Source organism: Microtus oregoni, unplaced genomic scaffold (genome assembly GCF_018167655.1).
Source record: "Microtus oregoni isolate MIOR12 unplaced genomic scaffold, Mior012 000022F_ref0000154, whole genome shotgun sequence".
NCBI classification, from domain to species: domain Eukaryota; kingdom Metazoa; phylum Chordata; class Mammalia; order Rodentia; family Cricetidae; genus Microtus; species Microtus oregoni.
Genome location: NW_024543081.1, coordinates 27,444,317 through 27,467,495, shown reverse-complemented (window position 1 = coordinate 27,467,495; position 23,179 = coordinate 27,444,317). Strand labels below are relative to the sequence as shown.

At 48.7% G+C, this 23,179-nt stretch overlaps 1 protein-coding gene across 4 annotated transcripts in view; it reads right to left on the bottom strand.

Annotated features, from left to right (window-relative positions):
• Cyrib (CYFIP related Rac1 interactor B) overlaps positions 1-23,179 on the bottom strand; it is a 125,167-nt gene that overhangs the window by 85,029 nt on the left and 16,959 nt on the right. For all 4 annotated transcript variants that reach the window (XM_041672116.1, XM_041672112.1, XM_041672111.1 and 1 more), the window contains exon 2: positions 1,737-1,789. The gene's annotated coding sequence lies outside the window, so the exon portion shown is untranslated. The remainder of the gene's footprint in view (positions 1-1,736; positions 1,790-23,179) is intronic.

The following is a 23,179-nucleotide window of genomic DNA, read 5'->3' as shown; positions in this document are numbered from 1 at the left end:
TCCCACGTAAGTTATAGTTTTTGTTCACAATACCCACTGGCTTACACAGAAGAGCTGAGTTTCTGGCTGATTCTGGAATATGCGCTCCTACAGACTCCCTAAGAAGCAATGCTTTTATTTCCGTCAACTCTGCATTAGTACTGGGAAGTATTTGTGCAAATCAGCTTGGTATATTACACCAAGCAGAGACATCCAGGTCACCAAATCCAATATAGCCACTCTTTCATGCTTCAGTTCTATTTGGCACTAAAATTACAGCCCACAGGCTGCCAACACGGCTCAGTAAGTGAAGGCACTTACCATACAAGCCTGGGGAACCTGAGTCAGTCCCCAGAACTCACATGGATGTGAATGGAGAGAGCAGGTTCAAAAATTGTCTCCTGATCTCGACATGTGCATACATGCTGCCTCCTCCCCACTCCATAATAAACATAAACTGTTCATAAAATGCAGCTGACTCCAGGTTTTGCGTCTAATGTCAGCACGTAATATAAAAACTGCAAACCCCAAAGTGAATCAAACATCCCATAAGGAGTCACACACTGAAGACTAGCAGACTATCTTTTAGGACACACCACTCAGTCTTTCCTGTAGCACTGGACTGAGTGTCTTGATCTGAGCACCCTTATGAAAGTTGATTCAGGGGGCCATATTCAAATCTAGAAATATAGGAGACACGCGATGGCATCAGATGCTCAAACTTCAGAGGCCCCCAGACCAAAGACTAACAGAAAGAATCACAGATCCATTCCTCCCATCCCTCCTCACTCTAACACAAATGCCACCCCCAGGTGAAAAGACATGATCACCTATGCTATTTAAAGTGTCTTTGCCTTCCGTGTGCTTTGTTGAACAATTGTGTCTACATCTGTGTACGTTAAAAAAACACAATAAAGACCAGCAGAGTGTTTATTACTCAGGTACTACTAAGCAGTGTCCTGGAAGGATGCGAACACTGAGTCTCCTGATAGGTGGCAGTTAAAGTGGGTGTGATAGAAAAACATTCGTCCAGCTGCAAGATCAAGATTTGGGTTTTACCGCATGCACGGTAAAGCCATTAAAATAAACATTAAGCACGTGCCAGAGCAGAGGCTGCCGTGGGATGCTGCAGTAAGGGTTCCATGCAATGGTGAAGACTCACCACAAGTTGGCCAGCTACATGGAAGAGGATGAGTAGACCAAGAGGCCCAGGAAAAGGAGAGAGAAGTGTCCTGCCAGCTAGGGGGTGCTTGAGCTCAAAGCGAATGATTTTCTCACAGGTGCCCTCTGAGGGTGACAAAATTACACAGGCTGACAGCTCTGGCTTGCAAGCCAGGTGATCACTGACTCAGCCCCCAGTAAAAGGGACTGGGGCAAAGCACTTCCTTCCTATGACCTTCAGCTTTGTGGAACTGCTGTGAGAGCTGACTGGGGTAGTGGCTGCACAGTCTACGTTCCAAAGTCTCTGCTGCCACTGTTACCTAGGACAGGAAGCACAGCAGTATCGCCATCGCTCCGAAATTAGCTATTTAAATTACCAATCTGACTCAGTAGCCTGCAGATTCTCCACCCTCACCAGCAAAAGGAAAGAAACAATGCATTATGTACTGAAACTTCAACAGGGCAGAACGTTTTCACTTCAGTGAAAGCCACCTCCTGGCCACGGCTGCCCACTCTGCTGTTTCTCCAGAGCGAGAGTGAGGAAGGCAGGATCCAGAGATAGGTGGCTAGTGCCCCATGCCAACTCTGCTACTTACCAATGCGGTCACCTTGAAGGAATTACTCCAACTCCAGGCCTCAGTTTCTTCTCCTGTAAAAGAGGGATAGCAAGGCGTAAGCAAGCTACAGCAGACCTCAGCACTCTAAAAGCCTCAGGATTCCCAGCCTCACTATTACTTTGTCCCCTCCCAATACCTATGACATGGTCTGAGGAAAAGAGTCTCAAGTACCATTTACATAGACCACAGCAAAGCATCCAATCGCTTGGCACTGTAACACAGTATTGTCTTCTATAGAAATCACACTCAAGAACTATGTGCGTGCTGGGCATTAGAGGAATACACCTTCAATCCCGGCATGTGTATGGGAGGCAGAGGCAGGAGGATCTCTTGTGAGTTCAAGGCCAACCTGGTCTACATAGTAAGTTCCAGGACAGCCATGGTTTGGGGTGTTTTGTTTTTTGAGCCCTGTCTCGGAAAAACTAAACAACACAACAACAAAAAATTTAAGTCATCAAGTTACAAAAACAAAAATTATAGATGGAAATGGAGAGAAGGTTCAGTGGTTAAGACTGTCTGCTGCCTTTGCAGAGGACCAGGGTCCGGTTCCCATCACTCACATCAGGCGATTCACAACCACCTGCCACTCCAGTTCTAGGGGATCTGACACCCTCTTCTGGTCTCCACAGGCACCTGCCCATATGTGGCACACACAAACTCAAGCAGGTAGAAGGGCAGAGCCCAGGGGACCTCTGTGAGCTCGAGGCCAGAGCCAGATCTACGTAGTGCGTTCCAGACATCAAGAGCTAGAGCGAGACCCTATCTCAGAAAGAAAAATAAATAAACAAAATGAGACCTTTTAAAATGTCGCGTTTAAAATACGTTTGCAATTTTGTGTTAGGAGACAATGAAAGCTATCCTTAGCTACATGCAGCCATAGCACATGGCAGGGGCGCTTCTCCAACGCTTCTCTCACTTAGCGCTTAAAATAGCCCTAGCCACCACAAAAGAAAGAGGAGAAGGGAGAGGAGGGGGAAGGGGAAGAAGATAAGGGATCTGTGGATGGGAAAGGAGGAGCTCATTCTGAGCAGTAATTTGCTGATGGTTGCACACAGCAAGGGCAGAGCCCCAACCGTCTATAACCCAGGGTCATTCGGACTGGATTCCAAGGTCCCAGAGGCAGAGGAGGGGCCATGTTGGCCTCTGAGATTCCAAATTCTAAGTCAAAGAATCCTGGAATTTGGGGTTGCTGCAGAAATCCTGGTCCCAGAAACATGCTCAGCTCAACTTGACTCTGGACTAGTCTCAGTCATTCTGCCCCTGAAGCATATCCTGTCTGGGGTTTCTATTCTGCACCGCAAAGGAAGCAAACATGTGCTGTGCCCCTCAGAGTTCTCACTCTCGGAAATCGCTTAGAGCATGAGCTTGTGAATAAATCAAAGAGAGCTTTCGGAAAGCCAGCGTTCAACAGCATCCCTCTTAATGTGTGGCCAGCATTCGGCATGAAAATGGAGGCAGAGGTGTGTCTAGCCACGATCACTGCCAGATGGAGGCAGGAGAGAATGCTCCCTTTTCTGACCCAGCCTTCAGCTGCCTTGGTGTTTTCACTGAGTTTTACATTGAGCTCTGAAACTACCGGAAGCCACTTAACCACTTCATTTTATTCACAAAAGGCGTGGGGCCGGGACCCATTGTCACTGCTGCGCCAGCATGGTGCCTTTGCCAGCTCTGCCTGTGTTCCCCGGACAGGTGCCCTCCCCTTGTTCTGGGTGTATGCTTTAACATTTTGTTTTAAACTCATCGCAAATGGCATAGAGAAAGGGAAGACTCGCCCGATCACAGTCATATCCTCAAATGTGTGTACACACATGTACATAAACCATGAGTACACACCATCCCATAAAACACATAGATGCACACCATATACAAGTGTAGCCCACACCACAAATACTACACATATCATATACCTATATGTACCACACTTCACATATACAAGTACAACATGCACATAACACATCACATGCCATAACGTACCACAGTGTACAAATGAAGCAGACACCACACACATATAAACCACCTATGTACATGTATGTCACACACCACACATACCATGAATACACATCACACATATTCCACTTAAACACATACAACATACATCACACACAATGTGACCATATACCACACACATGCACATTATGTGTGCACATACGGCATCCGCGCATCATACTAAACACATGGATCGCACACACAACTCATATACCCTGTATAGGTATATCACACAACAGATACACATCATGAATAAACCACCATGCACACATATGCCACACACATATCCTCACACAGGCCATAGCAAACCATACATGCATGCATGTACATCATTAGCAAATCCTAAAAGCATGTGAGTGCTGCACACAGAGACACACGACAGCCCCTTCTCCCATCTCTCCTTGCTCTAATTCTTAGACCAGATTTTTAGAACAGAAAATGGGGACAAGTTGTTCACTTGGGAAACTTTCTAAGACCTTGTGCAAATGAGAACCGGGAACAGGGTGGGAACTCTCACGAAACTCTTGGTTTGTTTTGTTTTTAAGAGCACCAGGGAAGCTGGCCACTGCACGACTTAGATGCAAACCCCAGAGTATCTGCAGCGGAAAGAAGGTGGAATCTGAAGACAGATGACAATCTTTCACTCCCAAGTGTCCTGCAGAGAGAACCAACGGCCAGCAGCAGACTCACCACGGGCTCCAGAGGTACCTGACTTGGGCCAAGTCCCCTCTGAGTCCAGCAGCCTTTGCTACAGTGCAGATGCATGAGTCTCTCAGGCACCCACAGCCCACGCACTGTGGCCCCAGAGAGGCCACACACTGAGCTTTCCAGCCACCCAGGAACAAGTAGAGGAGAGAAGCAATTATAATTGAGAAGGAGAAGATGGCCAAAGGGGATGAGGACTGGTGTGGACAAGCAATGCTATTCCATTGGCTCAGCCGGATGAAAGTAGGAACCAACGGGCAGGGTATCCCTAAAGAGGCCCTGTCTACAGTGACAGCTACAAGACAAGCCGCAGTGGTCCAGAGGCAGGAGCCTATCCAAGCAGTAACAGCCCAGGTTAAGTCAGACCTATCTAGACCAAGCATAAGAGGTAAAAGGGCTGAGACTAGATAGAGAGGAGGAAAGTAGCTTACCCCCGGAGCCTGCCTGGCCCAGGTCCAAGATGACCCCAGCCAGTCCTGGATCTCATTGGTCATCCAGCCTGACTTATCTGGGAAGCTACGGGCCAGTGAAAGACACTGTCTCAAAAGAACACGGTGGAAGAGTGGTAAGGGTATAGAGGTGGCTGAGTAGGTCAAGATGCTCGCTGCCAACCTGGTGATTTGTGTTTGATGTCAGGAGTCACGTGGCAGAAGGAGAAGACTGACTCCCACGGGTTGTCCTCTGACCTCCACACATGTGTCACAGGCAAAAACCAAAGGGCAACAAAATGGTCCAAGGGGTAAAGGTGTTTGGCTGGCACACAAGGCTGAAGATCTGAGCTCCGTCTTTAGGCCCCGCATAAAGGTAGGAGACCTAACTCGACAAAGTTGTCCTGTGGCTTCCACACCTGCACCAAGGCGCATGCTGGCACACAGGTGTGTGACGTCGGTGCGTGTGCACACACTAATAAGAAAGAGGGCCAGTGAGGAGGTTTCAGTGGGCTAAGGTGCTTGCCACCAAGGCTGACGACCTGAGCTCCATCCCCAGGACCTTGACGGTAGGGGAGAAAACTGCTGCAAGGTATTCTCTGGCCCCTCCCCACACACGTGCACAACTCACCCCATACACGCACGGCCTCTTAGTATGCAAATCGCCTACAGGATGCTGCTGATCCACACAGGCGAGGCAAAGTCAGACTATAAATTACACTGGGAAATTCTGGAGCGGAGACATTTTGGGGAAACGTTTTTTGCTAGTCTGCTTCGTTCCATAATTACCCTGACGCTCCCCACCCCACTCAACGGGAGAGAGACAAAGGAAAGCAGGTGTCGGGTGTATTCCACAGGGCACCACGTACTCGGCTGCCGAACTTCACGACGGTATCTTAACAATGAGAAATTCGGGACCACAGTTTTGGCATGCTGCTGCTGGATGTCACCCAGGCACAGGTAAACAGGATCCCAGAAGAGGAAACCGCAGCACCAGATGGCCCTGCGGCTCCCTAGGTGATCTCCATGAGCAGCTGGGCCAGAGAAACACCAGGCAGGCTAACTCATTAGCCCAGGGAAGCCCCTGGGAAATCTTATCTGCAAGTGAAGAACTCTTTGTAATTAAATAAAATAGCAGATGTAAAAGTACCCAGCAGTGCCTGTTACCCAGAAGACAATAAATGTTAATTAAACAAGCAAATATAATTCAAATAATTACTCCTTCCCCTCCGCGAATTCATCCTGGAAGTTTATTGACATGTTTATCACTTGCCTTTTTTTTCTGGTGACCAAGATTCATTCTACATCTGATAATAAAATTATAAACTTACACCCATAATCCTATTCCATTCCAAGAGCTGGGCAAGAGTCTTTGCAAACCTCAATCATTTTATTCAGCTGGTAAAACTTTCCCCAAGAACAGGGCTAATAAATAGTATCTATGCAATAAACATTCGCTGCTTAGAATGAGCCCTCAGATCTATTCTCACGTGAAATTCGCCATCGTTTTCCCAAATGAGGCTGAAACACACTCCACAGGATTAGGAGGGTTTAGCAATAAAGGAGCAATGATGTGGGGAAAGAGACAAAAAGAGCCACTATGCAAATTAATTATTTTTGCAATTTTGGAGAGGAGGAATCTCAAAGCCATGGACGCACAGACATTCGTCCATTCAAGGGCTGTGCAGAATAGAACCTGATGGAGGAAGGTCATTGGCTAATAAAGGAACTGCCTTGGCCCATTTTATTGGTTAGAAGATAGGTGGGAGGAGTAAACAGAACAGAACGCTGGGAGGAAGAGGAAGTGAGGTCAGACTCCACAGCTCTCCTCTCGGGAGCAGAGAGATGCCATGCCCCGCTCCCAGGCAGACACAAGCTATGAAGCTCCGACCCAGGATGGACATAGGCTAGAATCTTCCAGGTAAGACCAGTGCTACAGTTTATTAGAAATGGGTTGATCGGGATATCAGAATTAGCCAGTAAGGGCTAGATAGAAATGGGCCAAGCAGTGATTAAATGAATACAGTTTGTGTGTTGTTATTTCGGGCATAAGCTAGCCAGGCAGCTGGGGTGCTGGGGACGCAGCCCCGCCGCCCCTATTACTACAAATGGGCGCCATTCTGTAGTAATATGAGCGGCGGGGCTGCGTCCCCAGCACCCCGGTTGGCTGCTCGGCTAGCTTATGCCCCGAAATAATTACACGGACACTGTATTCTTTTAAACACTGCTTGGCCCTTTAGCTCTAGCACTTACAGGCTAATTCTCACATCCCGATCGACCCATCTCTAATAATCTGTGAGAACCGGTCTTACCGGGAAGATTCTAGCCTAGTCCATCCTGGGTCAGAGCTTCATGGCGTGTGTCTGCCCGGGAGCAGGACATGGCATCTCTCTGCTACCGAGAGGAGAGCTGTGGAGTCTGACCTCACTTCCTCTTCCTCCCAGCATTCTGTTCTGTTTACTCCTCCCACCTATCTTCTAACCAATAAAATGGGCCAAGGCAGTTCCTTTATTAGCCAATGACCTTCCTCCATCAAGAACCCTGTTAACATAAGACTGTTCTTGGAGTCACCTGCAAACAGTAACACCGCAAGTACCTACAAACCGCCCCTCGTTCTAACTTCTCTCTGCACCCTCCAGAGGCTTGAATGACCCTTAGCCTTCAGGTTTGAGAAGCCAAGGAAATGTCTTTAAAAAACAAAACAACCAAACCAAACCAAAAAAAAAAAAAAAACACTAGAAGGCAATTTCTGAGCCTGAAGGAGGTTCCACTATAAAGAGAACATTTCGGGAAGTCTGGCTGCCCTGCTGGACTGGTGGACTGGATTACTCCCAGCCAGTGTGCCAAGCAGACAGGACCCCCTTCCTCCAGGTCACCTGACCCTTGCCTCACTTCCCTTCCTCGTACCTCCTTCCCCTCAAAATGGTCACATCACATCTTAAATTCACAAGACTCAAAATCCCCATCAAGCATAGGGGATCAATATACGATGACGGTGTGATCAGTAAGGACTGAGTGGCTGGACTGCCACCGCCCAGGAGGAGATGAGGACATGGCCCACCACAAAGGGGTCTCACGCCCAGGGGAACAAACCCACTGGTTGCAACACCACAGGGTGAGCATGGCTCTGCAAAGTTTTAGACAGGATCACAGAGGCAACATGAATACTTGCCCTCAAAGAGAGTGAAATAAGAGAACCGTTGTAAGCAATGGTAACATTTAGAGGTTCTCTCAGCCCTCGTCAGCCACTTCACCCCTAATCTTCCTGCCATTTTCTATTAGCCCCTAGTACCCATCCTGACACTTTTAATTAGATCAAAAGCACCCTCAGGGTGAACAGCTTATATGAGCAGTCACAGAAGTATTCATTTTAATTTTGATAATATCAGTACGCTATATAGCTCAACACACGAATTATCTGAATATAGACCTTCTAACTCATGTTTCATTTGCTCTTCTGGGCAGCCAAGGACTAAATTGCTAGTATGGGCTGGCTGTGGAGAGGCTCACACAAGGGATTCCAATTTGTCTTGGCTGCTTTGAGGTTTTGCACCAGAGGCTGGGGAGATGGTTCAGTCAAGAAAGTGCTTGCCACACAAGCATGAGGACGCTAGTGTGATCTCCAGTACACCCACCTAAGAAGCTAGGCACAGCAATGGACACCTAGAATACCTGGGCTGCGATGGAGGGCTAACAGCTGGCTCTCCGGTGCATGCTGGCCAACCAGTCTAGCTTCCAGCCCAATGAAGAAGCCTGCCTCAGAAAGTAAGGTGCAGGGAGACGGAGGTAAACGCTTTATGTCAACTTCTGTTCATGTGTGAGCATGCACACATATGAACACACACACACGGTCATCTGAGGTCTCTTCACATTTAATAGTCCCTGACATTGTAATCTTGTCCACTGAAGACCCTGAGACAAGAGTGTCCTTTGTAAGGGTAAGAAAAGTCCCCAACATCAACTCTCAGAGCCAAGGGAAATGGTGGCAGGACACTCAGCAGATCTTGTTCAAAGACACACACACCAACAGGCTCCCTTAGCTATGTTTTTCCCTTTTCTTTTCTTCCAGGCACTTTCAGAACCCAACCTTGAATTTACATACCCTCCCCAAAGTGAGGCACGGTAGTACAGGCCTCTAACCCCTACAGAAGCAGGCAGCTCTCTGTGAGCTGGAAGCCAGCTAGATCTACATAAGCAAGTTCCAGGACAGCGCGGGCTACATAGTGAGATTTGTTTCAAAAATAAATACATTTTCTCATAGTATCAAGATCTAGTATTTGCATATAAAACGGTTTCTAACGATTACAACTCTATGTCCAAGTGATAAATCTGTCATTACCCCCTAGAAAATCTGTTGTCCTTTGAAGAGGGACAGCAACTAAACAGTAGATACTTAACATGTTGGTAAATGTTAAAAATAAATATTTGGATGCCTTAAGCCAACCATCTGCTTAACCTAATAACATTGATAATAACTGCACTTCAATAAGGTTTTGTTTCGTTTATGGTACTGGGGACTGGCCCAGGGTCCATGCACGCTGCCCAAGCGCTCTACCATCCAGGTGCATCCCTCAGACCTTATAAATGGTCTCACTCAAAAGCCCAGTTCACCTTCCTTTGATTTAATAAACACAGTGTGGCGTTGAGGAGGAGGCAGATAAGGGATGGGAACACACCAGTACACACTGAATAGACACACAGAGACCCAGAACCATCACAATCAAACCCTAATCCCGTGAAATAAGCTGCAGTGGGGACAAGGGCAAATCCCCTGGCCGACGGACAACAGCAGTGATGTTTCTGAATCAGTGGAGAACTTTTTTTTTTTTTTTTTTAGTTTTTCCGAGACAGGGTTTCTCTGTAGCTTTGGAGCCTGTCTTGGCACTAGCTCTTGTAGACCAGGTTGGCCTCGAACTCACAGAGATCCACCTGCCTCTGCCTCCCGAGTGCTGGGATTAAAGGCGTGCGCCACCACCGCCTGGCAGTGGAGAACTTATCAACTATCTTCTCAGTATAAGGATGGGATGGATGCCTTTGAAGATCAGTCATTGTTAACCTGAGAGATGAGCAATACTGCATCTGGGAACCTGGTCTACAGTATGAGGGCCCCATATTAGCTGACATGTTTCCTGGTTCAGTAGCTCTCGCTTCCAAGTCCCTCCACCTGGAGAAGAGCTTCCCGGGTTTGGGGTCTCCATGCGGGTTTAGGGTCTCCATGCCCTCCAGACGGGCAAGCACCTAGGGTGTGGTCACACTTTCTTGGATCTGGAGTGAGTAGAGAGCACAGTCCTTTTTGACCCTAGCTCTAAGAATAGCAAGTAGGGGCATCAACATGGGAACTGGGTAGTGAACCAAGAGATCAAGTTGTCACAGACCTTCCCAGCTTTGGCCATGCAAGTCTCAATCAGGATAGGGGGTCACTTCCGCAGTGGGCGGCCACAGGATCCCACAGCCTGCTCAAGCCTTTCATCATCTCCAAACACCCTCCCATTCACATGGCTTCTGAGGTCAGTGGTGTTCAGCAGAACTTGACACCGTGATGGAGACTGTCTTTAGACGCGCAGCCTGTGTGGTTAGGGCTACTGGAATACTGTCCAGTAGGGGAAGAGAATTTTAAATTCTATTCCATGATAATCAATATAACCTTAACTAACCCCATGTGGCAGATGGCTACCTGATCTGGGCACATGAAATATGGCCTTGAGTAACCAATCACTGCACACAGGAAGGAGCTCTGGAGTCAGGGACACCTGGGTCCAGTGCATGATCTGCTTAGCACAGCACTCGGCATCTCAAAGAAACTTGTTTCTGCATCTGCCATTCTTTAGACACACCTTTCACGATTTTCAGAAACGCGGGGCCATAGGAGAACCTCTAAACATAGGATTTCTCAACAGGTAGCTGGACAAAATTCATGAAAAATGAAAAAAAAAATCTTACACTGAACAACAGAAAGCCAATATGTGAATATCAGCTGGGTCAGAGTTCCAAATCCCTGTCCATTTTCAACTGGGTCTCCGTGGCCAGAGCTGACTTCCGGAGTTCACACTTTGCTTTCTTTATCCTCAGGCCTTCATTTCACTGTTGCTGAGTTTCCGCATAAGACATCACCACCATGTCCCTAATAAATGTGACTATATCTAAACTCATTAAGATGTGTAAGTTAAATATGGGCAATTTATGTATATCAGGTTCACATATCTTAATAAAACCATTTTAAAAAAAATACCCTACTAAATAAAACTGAACAGGACTCCAGATGGCACAGGTATTAACAGGTGGTAAGCACATCAGAGCCCCTTAACCTCAACCTTAGTGGTTGACTAAAACCTCAGATGGTTCGGAATCTTCTATACACCGTTTCTCCTTCTACATACATACATACCCATGACAAAGTCTCGTCTAGAAAACAGGCACAGTTAAGGATTGGGAATGACAAACTAATGACAGACTCTAACAATGAATGTGACCTCCCTAGCTTTCTCTCTGTGTGTCACAGTTGGCAAAGGGCAGGTAGCACATACAGCATGGAAACGCTGGGTGAAGGGATGCTATGCTGGGAACTTCCATTACACTACTTAAAACTCACGAACTGCTCGCTCCTCAAGTGCTCCACTAGCATTTTCAGATATGGGAACTGAAATGGCGTCTCTCCTCCATGGCTCACTAAGCGAAACCATCCTCATGGCCTACTCTGTGCTCTGGAGTCTGGCTACACCAAGGCCTGTTTTCTCCTTTGCCTTATCCTTCTCTCCTCCCACCACCCAGGAAGCTGACCCCTGCCACTCTCCTAGCGTTTCTCCTGGATGCCTAGTGCCTCCACTGGCAATGACGACCAACCATATGGCCGGAAGCATCTCATATCCCCCCCCCCCCCCCCAGTGCCCGGAACTAATAAGAAATCACCATTGTCATTCTCTGGTAAAGGGTTTCATAATTCATGTCAAATATTTGTTCACTGTCCAAAGCCCACAGAACTGAAGTGGGCAGGGCAAAGGGGGTGGAGAGACATGTAACACATGGATGCAAATAGACGACGGCTGGCTGAGGTGGCCTGGCATATCCTGAGAGAGGAACGAGGCAGATACCCACTGAGAGCCTGAGAAAGCAACTGCTCCCGGAGCAGCCACTGCCCCACCCTTCAGGACCTCCGCAACCCACCAGAGCTCCAGAAGGTCCGTTGTTGTTAGGTGTTTTGTTTTGTTTCTCACTTAGCTCCCAAATAAATACACAGAGACTTGTTCTTACTTATGAATGCCTGGCCTTCGCTTGGCTTGTTTCTAACCAGCTTTCCCTGGATTTTTCTGTCTACCTTTTGCCACTCGGCTTTTACCTCTATTCTATATTCCTTTTTCTCCTTCTAACTCCGTGGCTGGCTATGTGGCTGGCTGGCTGGCTGGCCGGCCTCTGGTGTCCTCCTCTCCTTCTCCTTTTCTCATTTCTCACCTTTCTCTGTTCTCTCAAGCCTAGATTTCTCCTCCTATTTATTCTCTCCACTTGGCAGGCCTGCCTATTCCTCCCCTGCCCAGCTACTCGCCGTTCGTCTCTTTATTAGACCAATCAGGTGTTTAAGACAAGCAAAGTAACACAGCTTCACAGAGTTAAACAAATGCAACATAATTTTGCATCATTAAACAAATATTCCACTGCACAAACGAATGTAACGCATCTTAAACTATTCCACAAGGGCCCCGTCTGCAGATGGCCCCTAGGATGTCCTCGTGAGTTCACGGTGCCCTGTAGGGAAGGGAAAGGCATTTTCCTCCCAGGCTCATGGTGCTTTCTACTGAGCAGCAGGAAGCACCACCTTAGCTGCTCAATGGCCTGCTTCCAGACCAGCTGGGAAGGAAGCAGGACCTGCGGAGCCCTCCCCATTTGCCCATGTGCCCTCACACTTCCCAGCATCCAGCAAGGAAAAAACCACACAGGCGCTCTCCCTCTCCCTCTCCCTCTCTCTCCCTCTTCCTCTCTCCTGCAATAGAGCAGGTAGTGCCTGCAGCAGGGCTATGCAGACAAGAGAACTGATGCCCATCATAGGGGTATTGTTGACCTTCCTGAAGGCCATCACTCCTGGGCACAATTGAGAGAAGTGGCATGAGGAACACAAAAGAGCACACGGAGGCCTTAGAAAAGGTGAAAAAAAAAGAGAGAGAGAAGGAAAGGAGAAAGAAAAAGGATGGTGGATGCATGCAGTATTGACACCACGGGCATGTCATGGAATAAGCCACACCTCACTCCCTCCTTCTTTCCCTCTTCATACTCACTCCCAAGTACAGATCACCAATCGAGCAGAAACCTCAGTGGCCAGGAATAGGAAAAGGGCCATGCCCTGCCGTGCACAGCTGCTGCCTTACCTGACAGCCCCAGGCCCCTCTGGGGATGCACTTATGTTCCCATGGGACATCTTAACTATCCCTCCCTATGCTCCAGGGGTGGCACGTAACCTAAGCGAATACCGTCAAAGCATGGAACCTTCTAGAACCAGCGGGTGGTCCAAGAATGGACCTGAGATTCTAGTTAGGCTATCATGTCCTTGTATTTGACTCAAGCTGCTGGGAAGGAGGCGCCTTTATCCCAATAGTTTGTGTCCAAGTTGAGGTAACCTCTTGCCATCTTGAAGGAAGACATGGCCTGGGAGACAGGAGACCCATCTCAGCAAACAGACCACTGGGCAGCTCCCCACAATCGGACCACTGCCTGACACCCAATTCTCTTTAACTTCAGTGACTCGGGCTAGATGAGGTAGAGACAGTGCCATCTGCAATCAGTGGGTGACAGGCTGCTGCTGCCACCCGTCCCCACTTCCTGTCCGGGCCCCGTGTCAGGTCTGAATTGTGGCTTGCAAGGAAGTTGAGCCGTGAACATCCGTCTCTCATTATGGACCCCACTTCCATCTTGCTCTCTGCGCTCCTTCTGCCATCTTATCTCATGGTAAACCCTGCAAGGGCTGGCAGCTGCTTACAGACAGGCTGGGGGCCTCTAACGCAGCTTGCAAAGCCACCATGGAGCTCCTCTTGCTTGACCGGCAGCTCAGGCTCACAGGACCAAATGTTCTCTGAGCCTGGGAGGTCCTTCTACCTCCAGGCATGTCATGTGTCGCCTGGAAGGGACAGAGTTTAAGATCCTCATTTACGGCATATGTCCTTTGAGGACAACAGTGACCCTCTCGCGTTCTACCTCTCTCTTCTTGGGTAAAAGCCCCAGGTCCACTTTGTAAGAGCCTGCTAGACCCCGTCTGTCCCTCTGTGAGCCTGAGGACTTCCAAAGCTTTCCAACCCCTGCCTCACTTGGAAAGCCTCTGGGTTCAACAAGCCTTTGTTATTTAAATAACAGCAAAAAAGGGTTTACTGTTGTAAGGGAAAAAAATCTGAAGTTTACATTTCTTTTGGAATAAAAGTTCTCTTGACACTGAACAGGGACAACGCCAACACTGCAACATCCTAGGATTAACTCAATCCTCCCTGTTATTGTTAAGTCAGGGTTTCACACACCCAGACTGGCTTCAAATTCTCTGTCACACCTAAGGATGACCTTGTACTTCTGACCCACCCCCCAACCACAGCCAGTTTATACGGGTGCTAGAGACGGATAGGACCTTGCTGTACACGCTAGGCAAGCATTCTCTGAGCCACATCCTCCGCCCCAAACTCTCCCACTTAACAGAGGTCAAAGCTGAAATGCCAAGCAGTGACATCACCTCTGACACCAACACATCCAAGGGCAGAAGCCCCCCGCGGCCTTTCCCTCTGACACCTCGAACAGACTGTATCTTCATTTCAGCGTGTTTAAACTCCAACGCTAACACTCACTTAAAACCGTACGGCACACACAAAAGTCCTCCAGTCTTCTCTTTGCACTCACTCTCATGGGGCTCTGAGACCTGGCATCTGTTTACTGGGGAGGGGTGCTAACCTGCCAGGCACTGGGCCTCTTGTGGTTTCACACTCTCTGCCTTATGGGTAAACAGCCCTGACATGGGCAACTGTGGGGTGTTCTGTAAAACTCCCAGACCCTGCAAGTTGCCACATTCTGGGTCATTACATCTTCTTAATGTCTCACACGCACACACTTCAGTCCTAAAAAAGAGAAAATCTAGATCTCACGGTTTGAAATCTCCACCTCACTGATTACTTGAAAGAAACCAAACTAAGTGAGTCCAGAGACAACATGATTTTGGCAAACACCTAAATCAATAGGTAAGGAACTTTGGAAAGCAGCAGGTTCTGGACCAGCTACCTCATCAAGGCAGGAGAGAGAGAAAAAACAAAACAAAATAAAAACAGAACTCACTCTCTGTCTCCACGACATCTTCTGAAGGGAGTGATGCCAAGCCAAGAGCTGCTGCCTCGTGAAGCACTTGCTTCTGTAGGTTACACCCCACTAGTGCCCAACACAAAGGGGCACCAAGGAGGGGACCCACCAACACGTGTCCCAAGACTCTGTGTATGTTCAAAGATGTATCATGCATATTTCACAAAATAAATGAGATTTTTGCTGTTGTGTTTGTTTAAAAACAGGGTCTCGCTGTGTCTCTGGCTGGCCTGGAACTCTCTTTATAGACTAAGGTGGCCTTGAACTCACAGTGTTAGCCTGCCTCCACCTTCCCAGTGCTGGGATTAAAGGTGTGTGACACCATGTCCACTTACATACAATATACACAACATATGACTATGTCCATGAGTGCATGAATAGTACAGAACACATTACATGCATAAGACGGTGCATGCCTTTAATCTCAGCACTAGGAAGGCACGAACAAGTGGAAGCTCAAAGTCAGCCTGGTCTACATAGAAAGTTCCAGGACAGTCAGGGCTATAAAAAAAGACCAAGCTAGGGAGGTGGAATGAAAACTCCAAGGGACAAACAGTGTCAGTAAGCTTTAGCCTAGTGTCCACCTGTGCTCAATAAACAGCTGTGATGTGGGATTCCCCTGTGTGCTGTGAATACCATTGGTTAATAGATAAAAACTGTCTTGGGCCTGCACAGGGAATATAGGTAGGTGAGGGAAAACTAAGCTGAATGCTGGGAGAAGGGAGGCGGAGTCAGAGAGAAGCCATGGAGCCCTGCCAGAACTTTTCCTGGTAAGCCACAGCCTCATGGGGATACACAGATTAATAGAAATGAGTTAAATTAACATGTAAGAGTTAGTCAATAGGAAACAAGAGCTAATGGGCCAAGCAGTGATTTAAATAATATGGCTTCTGTGTTATTATTTCAGATCTGAGCTGCCAAGCAGCCGGGAACAAACAAGAGGTCTCCCTGCAACACAGCTGTCACTATGGAGGTGGCAGGAGAATCAGACATTCAAGATCTTTTTCAGCTGCACAGGGAGTTCAAAGTCAGCCTGGCATACATGAAAATCTATCTTAAAAAAAAAAATTTAAAGACTTGACCTGCAAGAAAGCCTAGCAGAAACAGAAGAAAGGAATGGGGAGAGAAGCAAATGGACAAATGTAATGTCAGGCAGAGGCTAGCGAGCAGAGCACAGCAGGCAGCCGTGGGCTGCGGCCAGTGACAAAAGCAGATGCAAGTGAGCACCGAGGAAGGCAGGCTAGCCCGGGATCTTGGAGTAGGCTTGGCTTTCTTTAATGTAGCAGGGAGATACTGAGGGCTTTAGGCCTTGGCAAAGCAAGCTGACTGGTCTTTTTTTTTTTTTTTAATGTATACAATATTCTGTTGGTGTGTATGCTTGCAGGCCAAAAGAGGGCGCCAGACCCCATTACAGATGGTTGTGAGCCACCATGTGGTTGCTGGGAATTGAACTCAGGACCTTTGGAAGAGCAGACAATGCTCTTAACCTCTGGGCCATCTCTCCAGGCCCCCTGACTAGTCTTTTTAAAAGATCTGAAGAGGGACAGGAGAGATGGCTCAGCGGTTGGAGGATTGGCTGCTCTTCCACAATGCCTGAGTTCATTTCCTGGAACCCACGTGTGGCTAGCAACTTCGTGAGACTCCATCGCCCGAGGGAACTGACCGCCTCTCCGGGCCTCCCAGGGCACCAGGAATGCGTGTGGTGCACACTCATGGAAGCAGGCAAAACGTACACAGGAAATAAAGGGCGCGGTGGCACGTGCATGCACGCCTTTAATCCTAGCCCAGAGGAGGCAGAGGCAGGCAGATCTCTTAGTTCAAGACCAGCCTGGTCTACAGAATGAGTTCCAAGACCAGTCAGGGCTACAGAGAAACCCTGTAAAACAAACTGGGTTTCTGAAACCCAATGCTTTGAGAAATGCAGGAGGCAGAAAAAGGGACACCCAGGCCTGTCCTTCTACATCCAAGGTCAGCCAGCTGGGCCCAGACAAGAGGCAGGGAACTTGAACAACCAACCCTCTGCAAAGCAGACAGTGATCAGAGCCGCTCGCCCCGCCCACTAGCCCTATGTCCACCTCTCTTTATCACTGTTTATGTCTTCACTCCAAAACAAATTCGGAGCAGTTTATAAGAAAGCACTCCTGAGGATTATACACCGAAATGTCAGTGGAGCAAAGGGGAAGCAAACAGACAGAACCTGGAAGCTGCCAACGGCCACGACTGAGTCCAGACGGGACCCTGAGTGTCCCGAAAGCCACGGCCAAAAGGGATGCCGGGTATGAAGAAAGAGCAAACACCTCCGTGGACACAGCATCCCCTGGCCGCTGCAAATGACGAAATCGAATCTGCTCTGGGCAAGCCTGACTGCAGTACACATACGGGTAGATGGGTCCCTCAATTCATTCCACCCACTGAGAGCACAGTATCTTTCTCACCAAAGCACCCTGTACCTGGTTCCAGGAGATGTCTTCAGTGTCCCTCTGTTAAAAGGCCAGAAGTTCTGATGACCGCAGGCCTCCCCACATGATAGTTCATATGTATGGACTTCCCTTCCAAGTGTAACTTTGCTGTCTTACTACAAGCCACAAACGGTTGGTCTACCTCCCTGTAACCTAACTCTCACATCATTGCAGAGGTGATGTTTCTCTAGAGTTTGTGAACCTGACAGTATCACTGTCCTGTGTACAATCCTGCCTGGAGCAATCCTGTTCCACCCTCTCCCATAGGCAGGCAGCCACATGCAGGTTCAAGAGTGACTGGCATATCCCTTAACTCCTGTGTGGTCCTGACCTACGGATGAGCTGTTTAAGAAAGAGAGAACCTAGGCAGAAACCAATCAGCATAAAGTATTCTCGTTCACTAGGCTCAGGTGTAAACGTCACCCTGAGTTGGTCCAGGAGAATGAGGAAAAGAAACAGACCTGAAGCTGCAAAGCTGCTCCAGCCATTTCATCACTATGAGGCAGGCAGCCTGAAGATGAAGCTCACACAAGAGGGCAGAGCTGAGAAACCAGCAGAGAAACGAAACAGACCCACATCAAACCCACGGTAGCCCCTCATAGCCAGGCCATGTCCACTGAGGATGTCCACTCTTCCCTAGCCTGAGTTCCAGCAGCGGAAATACCTAACACAAACCACCCAGCATGCTGTGAGAGTGAGCAAGAGTGAGGCTCATGGACCAAATCAGACCCAGCATCTACCTGAATAAACAGTTGTGAGAAGCAGTCACACCCATGGCAATACAGATTATCTATGCACACTTGTGCAACACACTAGCAATGTCAGCATAACAGAGACCAGACATCAGCAGAGCCCACAAACAGATTCTGTCTTTACTAAGAGAAGAGCCTACAGCCCCTGACGTGGACGTGACCATTCTTGGCTTCTGCCTTGCTTTCCAGACTCTGCCCCTCCTGGCGCACAGCCTCCTACAGGAAGACCCTTCTCACTCTCCAACCACCTGTCCAGTTTACTCCCTTCATCCTGCCACACCTGGGTCAGGTGGCAGACACCTGGAGGGTCCCTGTCTAGGTCAGGAGTCCTGGGAGCAATTCTGTCACCCCAAAGAAGCTCCTCTCCGGCCCCACATGCCTTGCTTCCCTATCAGCAACACAATGGTAGATGACAGAAACCAACCAGGACCACTGTGTGGACAATTCCGTACGTGGGTTTGCTGTGGAGACAATGAGAGATTCCAAAGCCAGAGGCCAGCTGAAGAAACACACTTGAAAAATGAGCAAGAGAGACACGGCAGAGGGAGAAGGTGGCTTTAGCCAGGCCACTGTGTGTATGCTTAGGACAGAGCCACCTCCATGGCTCTGGACATGATTACCTCCAGGTGATCATCCAAGCCCCATAGCCCAGAGGCTGCTGGGAAAAACATGCTCTGGTCTATCTCAGCTGTCTGCTGATGCAGTAGGATTCATACATAGATACATGTACCCCCAAATACAGAAAGTATCCATAAGACACCCAATCCCCCAAACTTAAAGTCAGTGAACACAGACCCATGAGTCTCAGGTCACGGCTGACAGGGAAGGGGCATAAGAATGAGGCCTCTGCGTGTCTACAGCACCCAGAGCCCAGTGTTGACAGAGGAAGTATTTCTCTACCGCTCACCACAGAGACCAAGCATAAAGCCGAATTTGAAGTACTGGCTATTTCAAAACAGCTCGCGTGGTATGGAAAGGTCACTTCCAGACCATTCAAGGCACGGCTACTTTTTGGAGAGCTTCACTGCCACTCCCTGCAATGCTTTCGTGCCCGTTCATTCATCCTCTCCTTCATTCTGAAGATGATGCGGATGGATTAGGCTCCGATGCTGGAGACTAGGGTTTCAAAGAACTCGGTGCCACGCCCCACCTCCTGCCTTTGAGTGGCTTCGGAAGGACTAAGAAGGTTTCCTTTGGGGGTGGGGGGGAACGGCGATTGTAATTAGAGGCTATCACCCCACTTTTCTGCACTCATATCCCGATGAGTTAGTTACCTCCTTAGCAATCACCAGCCCTAGGACCATGGTCCCAAAGACAAGGTTAGGTGGCTGTATGGAAGATCCTCATTTAGGAAGGGCTGGTGGCTGGGCAGCCTGCGTGCCCGAGAAGGGCATCCTGAGGTAGAGGGTGTCCCAGTACCCAGTGTACTAGACTCTGGGGCAGACGCTGGTCCTGGCATCGGCTGGTCCTCGGGAAATGAGATGCAGCATGTGTGTGGCATGTCCACAGCATCCGCACACTGCCATGGCACCACGCCTTCCTGCACATAAAATACTGCAGCTACTTCTGCCTCCATCTCTGAGACACTCAGCTAAGTCTACTTAAAGCTAGGAATAGATGACACTGTCCTGATGCTGCTAACACCTTGATGGAAGTCCTCCTTAATAACACCCCCCTTTATTTCTGGGCCCAGCACCCTGCCCGGGTAGAAGATCCCTGTCATTGGCCCCAGTCTTGCCACCTAAGCATCCTGGACACTGCTGGATTTCCAGGGCTAACAGGCACAGGCACAGAGGGAAGCACATGGGGGTCATGAGAATCACAAGCCAAGTAGGAAAGAGCAACTGACTCTTGAGGGACAGCCCTGGGCCTTCTGCTTCCTCCCTCCCTGCGTTTACAGAAGAGGAAATGCGTCTCAGCTTAGAAGGCTTTCACAAGACATTTCTGTAAGCAAAACGGTTGAGGCTCTGATCTTGCTCTCCAGGTCAACTCTCCTAGCCAGCATTGAGCATCCCTTCTCCTGGGGATCAAAGCAAGTCTGTCTCCTCTCTGTGATCAATTTACTGCTGGGGACAAATGCATCCTGAACACCACCCCCGAATGCTTTTTAATGATATCCTGCAAATATGTGTGTGTGTGTGTGTGTGTGTGTGTGTGTGTAGGTATGTATACATATATGTTTTTACATTTATTTTAGAGTTTGTGTGTATTGTTTCTGCATACTCATGTCTAAATATATTTAAATGGTGCCGAGTTTGGTGGCATACCTATTATCCTAGCATTGGGAAACTGAGGCAGAAGGATCATGAGTTTGAGTGTTGATCCCTGGAATCCACGTGTGCAGAAAACTAACTCCCATGGGTTGTCTTCAAACCTCCGAGTATGCATATACAACACACACACACACACACACACACACACACACAATGAATATGTAATAGATGAAAATCAGAAACAAAGGTTAAAAAAATATTTTAACTGTGTAGGGGAGACAAAGGAAATGAAGAGGAAGAAGGCAAAAAAAGGGGAAAGCACAGGGATCAAAAGACAATATATGCTTGTGTTAAAACTTGGTAAACTGGGCCACCGAGAGAGCTCAGCAGGTAAAGCGGCTTGTACAAGCCTGGGCCTTGACTTTGATGCTGGAACCAAGGTGGTGGAAGGCAGAAGGAAAGAAATGACGCCACAAAACAGTTATCTTTTCTTCCACATACATTCTGTGGCACGTACTCTCCTCCAAATGATGTACTCACATATACACATATTATAGTAAACAAGTTTAAGCTTTCAAAAATTAATGCTGATGAACAAATGCACAGGGTTGGGTACCTGGCCAGTGAATTACTCAAGGTGTAGCTTCGGCTAACACACAGCCTGTGGGGAAAGGAGATCATGCCTCCTTCGCTCCAGTCAACCAGAATTCCCATGGCAGGTGGGGCTCCTGCCACGTCTCCCCTGCTGTCAAGAGTCACCGAAGAGGAGAAACGGTGCCAACTTCCTTTCTGGCTGCCGCGGGCTTCCTAACTAAAGTTTGGGATGTGTGTTTATTCAGGGTTGATAAACACAGACCCACAAAAAAAAAGTTTTTATGAGAAAAGCAGATGAAATGTAGGGCAGGACTAGCTAATAAAATCAGGGGATGCTGTGAATTTTCAGTCGTGACAGCCAAACTTACAAGAGGCCGAGGCCCAGAAGCGAGCACGGTGCCATGTTGCCAGGGGAAGACGCAAACTATCACTTCCTGCAAATTAATTGCTCCCTGGCAGGAGATGTGTGCAAAGTTCCCCCGCTCTGGGCCAGGGGAAGGATGCAGCCAATGTGGCTTCCTCCTCCTCCCCGCCTGCCACCAGGTGGTCCCCCAGCATGCCAAAGCAGCATTTCAAACTCCTATAGATCTGCCCAGGGAGGAAGAACTCGTGCCAGGACCCCCGCAAGGATGAAGTCAACAGGAGAGTCCAGAAGCTGAAACCACCTCGTCTACAGGGACCTCAGCCTCTCCAAAGGGCCCCTGTCCTAGGTACCAGCTGAGGTCCTTCACAGAGACTGTTTCCCACGCCCTGGGTTCTGGGCAGCATGGAGCAGAGGAGAGCCGCCGTCCTGACACATGTGAATGTGGCCTAGATTGGAATGAAGAGCTAAGAAGTCGTCCAGGAGCCAGGAGGCTGAAGGATTCCCCAAGGACAGGGATGGCTTCCCAGACATCAAAAGGAGCCTGGGAGGGGTGGCGCCCAGGGCCAGCCTTAATGAAACCATAATGAACAAGTTTCCACAAATAAAGACGACAATGGGAGGGCAAGCAGAAGGCCCAGAAAACAGTCAATGCCTTTGATTAAGCACTGATGAAATTCCCCATCAGGGCTTTCATCCCCCTCCCGAGGGCTTTCCTTGCTTGGCTCTGTAATGTTTTCAAAGAAAACCATCTTGAATATACATTACTCCCCAAGCTACTGAACACAGGGCTTGGCCCTGCTGCTGCCTCCCAGCCCCGGGCCAGGCAGCAGTGTCCCAGATGGCCTCTCATGCCAGACAATAGCCACCCCGAGATGTTCAATGAGGCATGCTGCCTCTCTTCTGCACAAGAACATCTTTCCCATTAGCCTGCACTGCACTGGCCCGACTCTTCTGGGGCCACTACACACTTCAAGGAACTTTCCGACCATTGTCTGGGGTTTAATCCCACATTGAAGTAGCTCCCTACCAATCTAAGCCAATCTGGCTTCTAGTCGAGGAACGAGGGCCCACAGACAAGGTCCACCTGTAACTCATCAAGCGACATCCTGCCTTCTCTGCTCACATCTGCTGATCTCTGTCCGTGAAAAGCCGTTCCCAGCACTGACCATCAAACTATCCCTTTCTTTACGATCGCCTCCCTAAATCCTCCAGGTAGTTTGGTTCCACAGTTCCTGAGTGAGCCTGGCAAGCCCCGGGCATCGCCAGAAGTACGTGGAGGCGACGGTTCATCTGTATCTGGCGACAGACCCTCACGGGCAGTTCCCAGATGAGTTCCTGTCCACAGCTCTACTTTAAAATGTTTACTGCACACTATAAAGACATACAAAAGTCATGCATAAGAATGCCACCTCTTACATCCACTGCCAGCTTACGTAAGAAAACACAACGGACAGGTTCCCAGGTAGCCGAGGCACAGCCCTATCTCCCCACGTCTCCCCTCCATGTAGCATCTACCGCGTCCTGCACCTCTTTTTAGCTATGCATGAGCAAGGGCTTGGGATGAAGCTCCGTTGGTGGAGTTCTTGCCTAGCATGCATGAAACCCTGGGT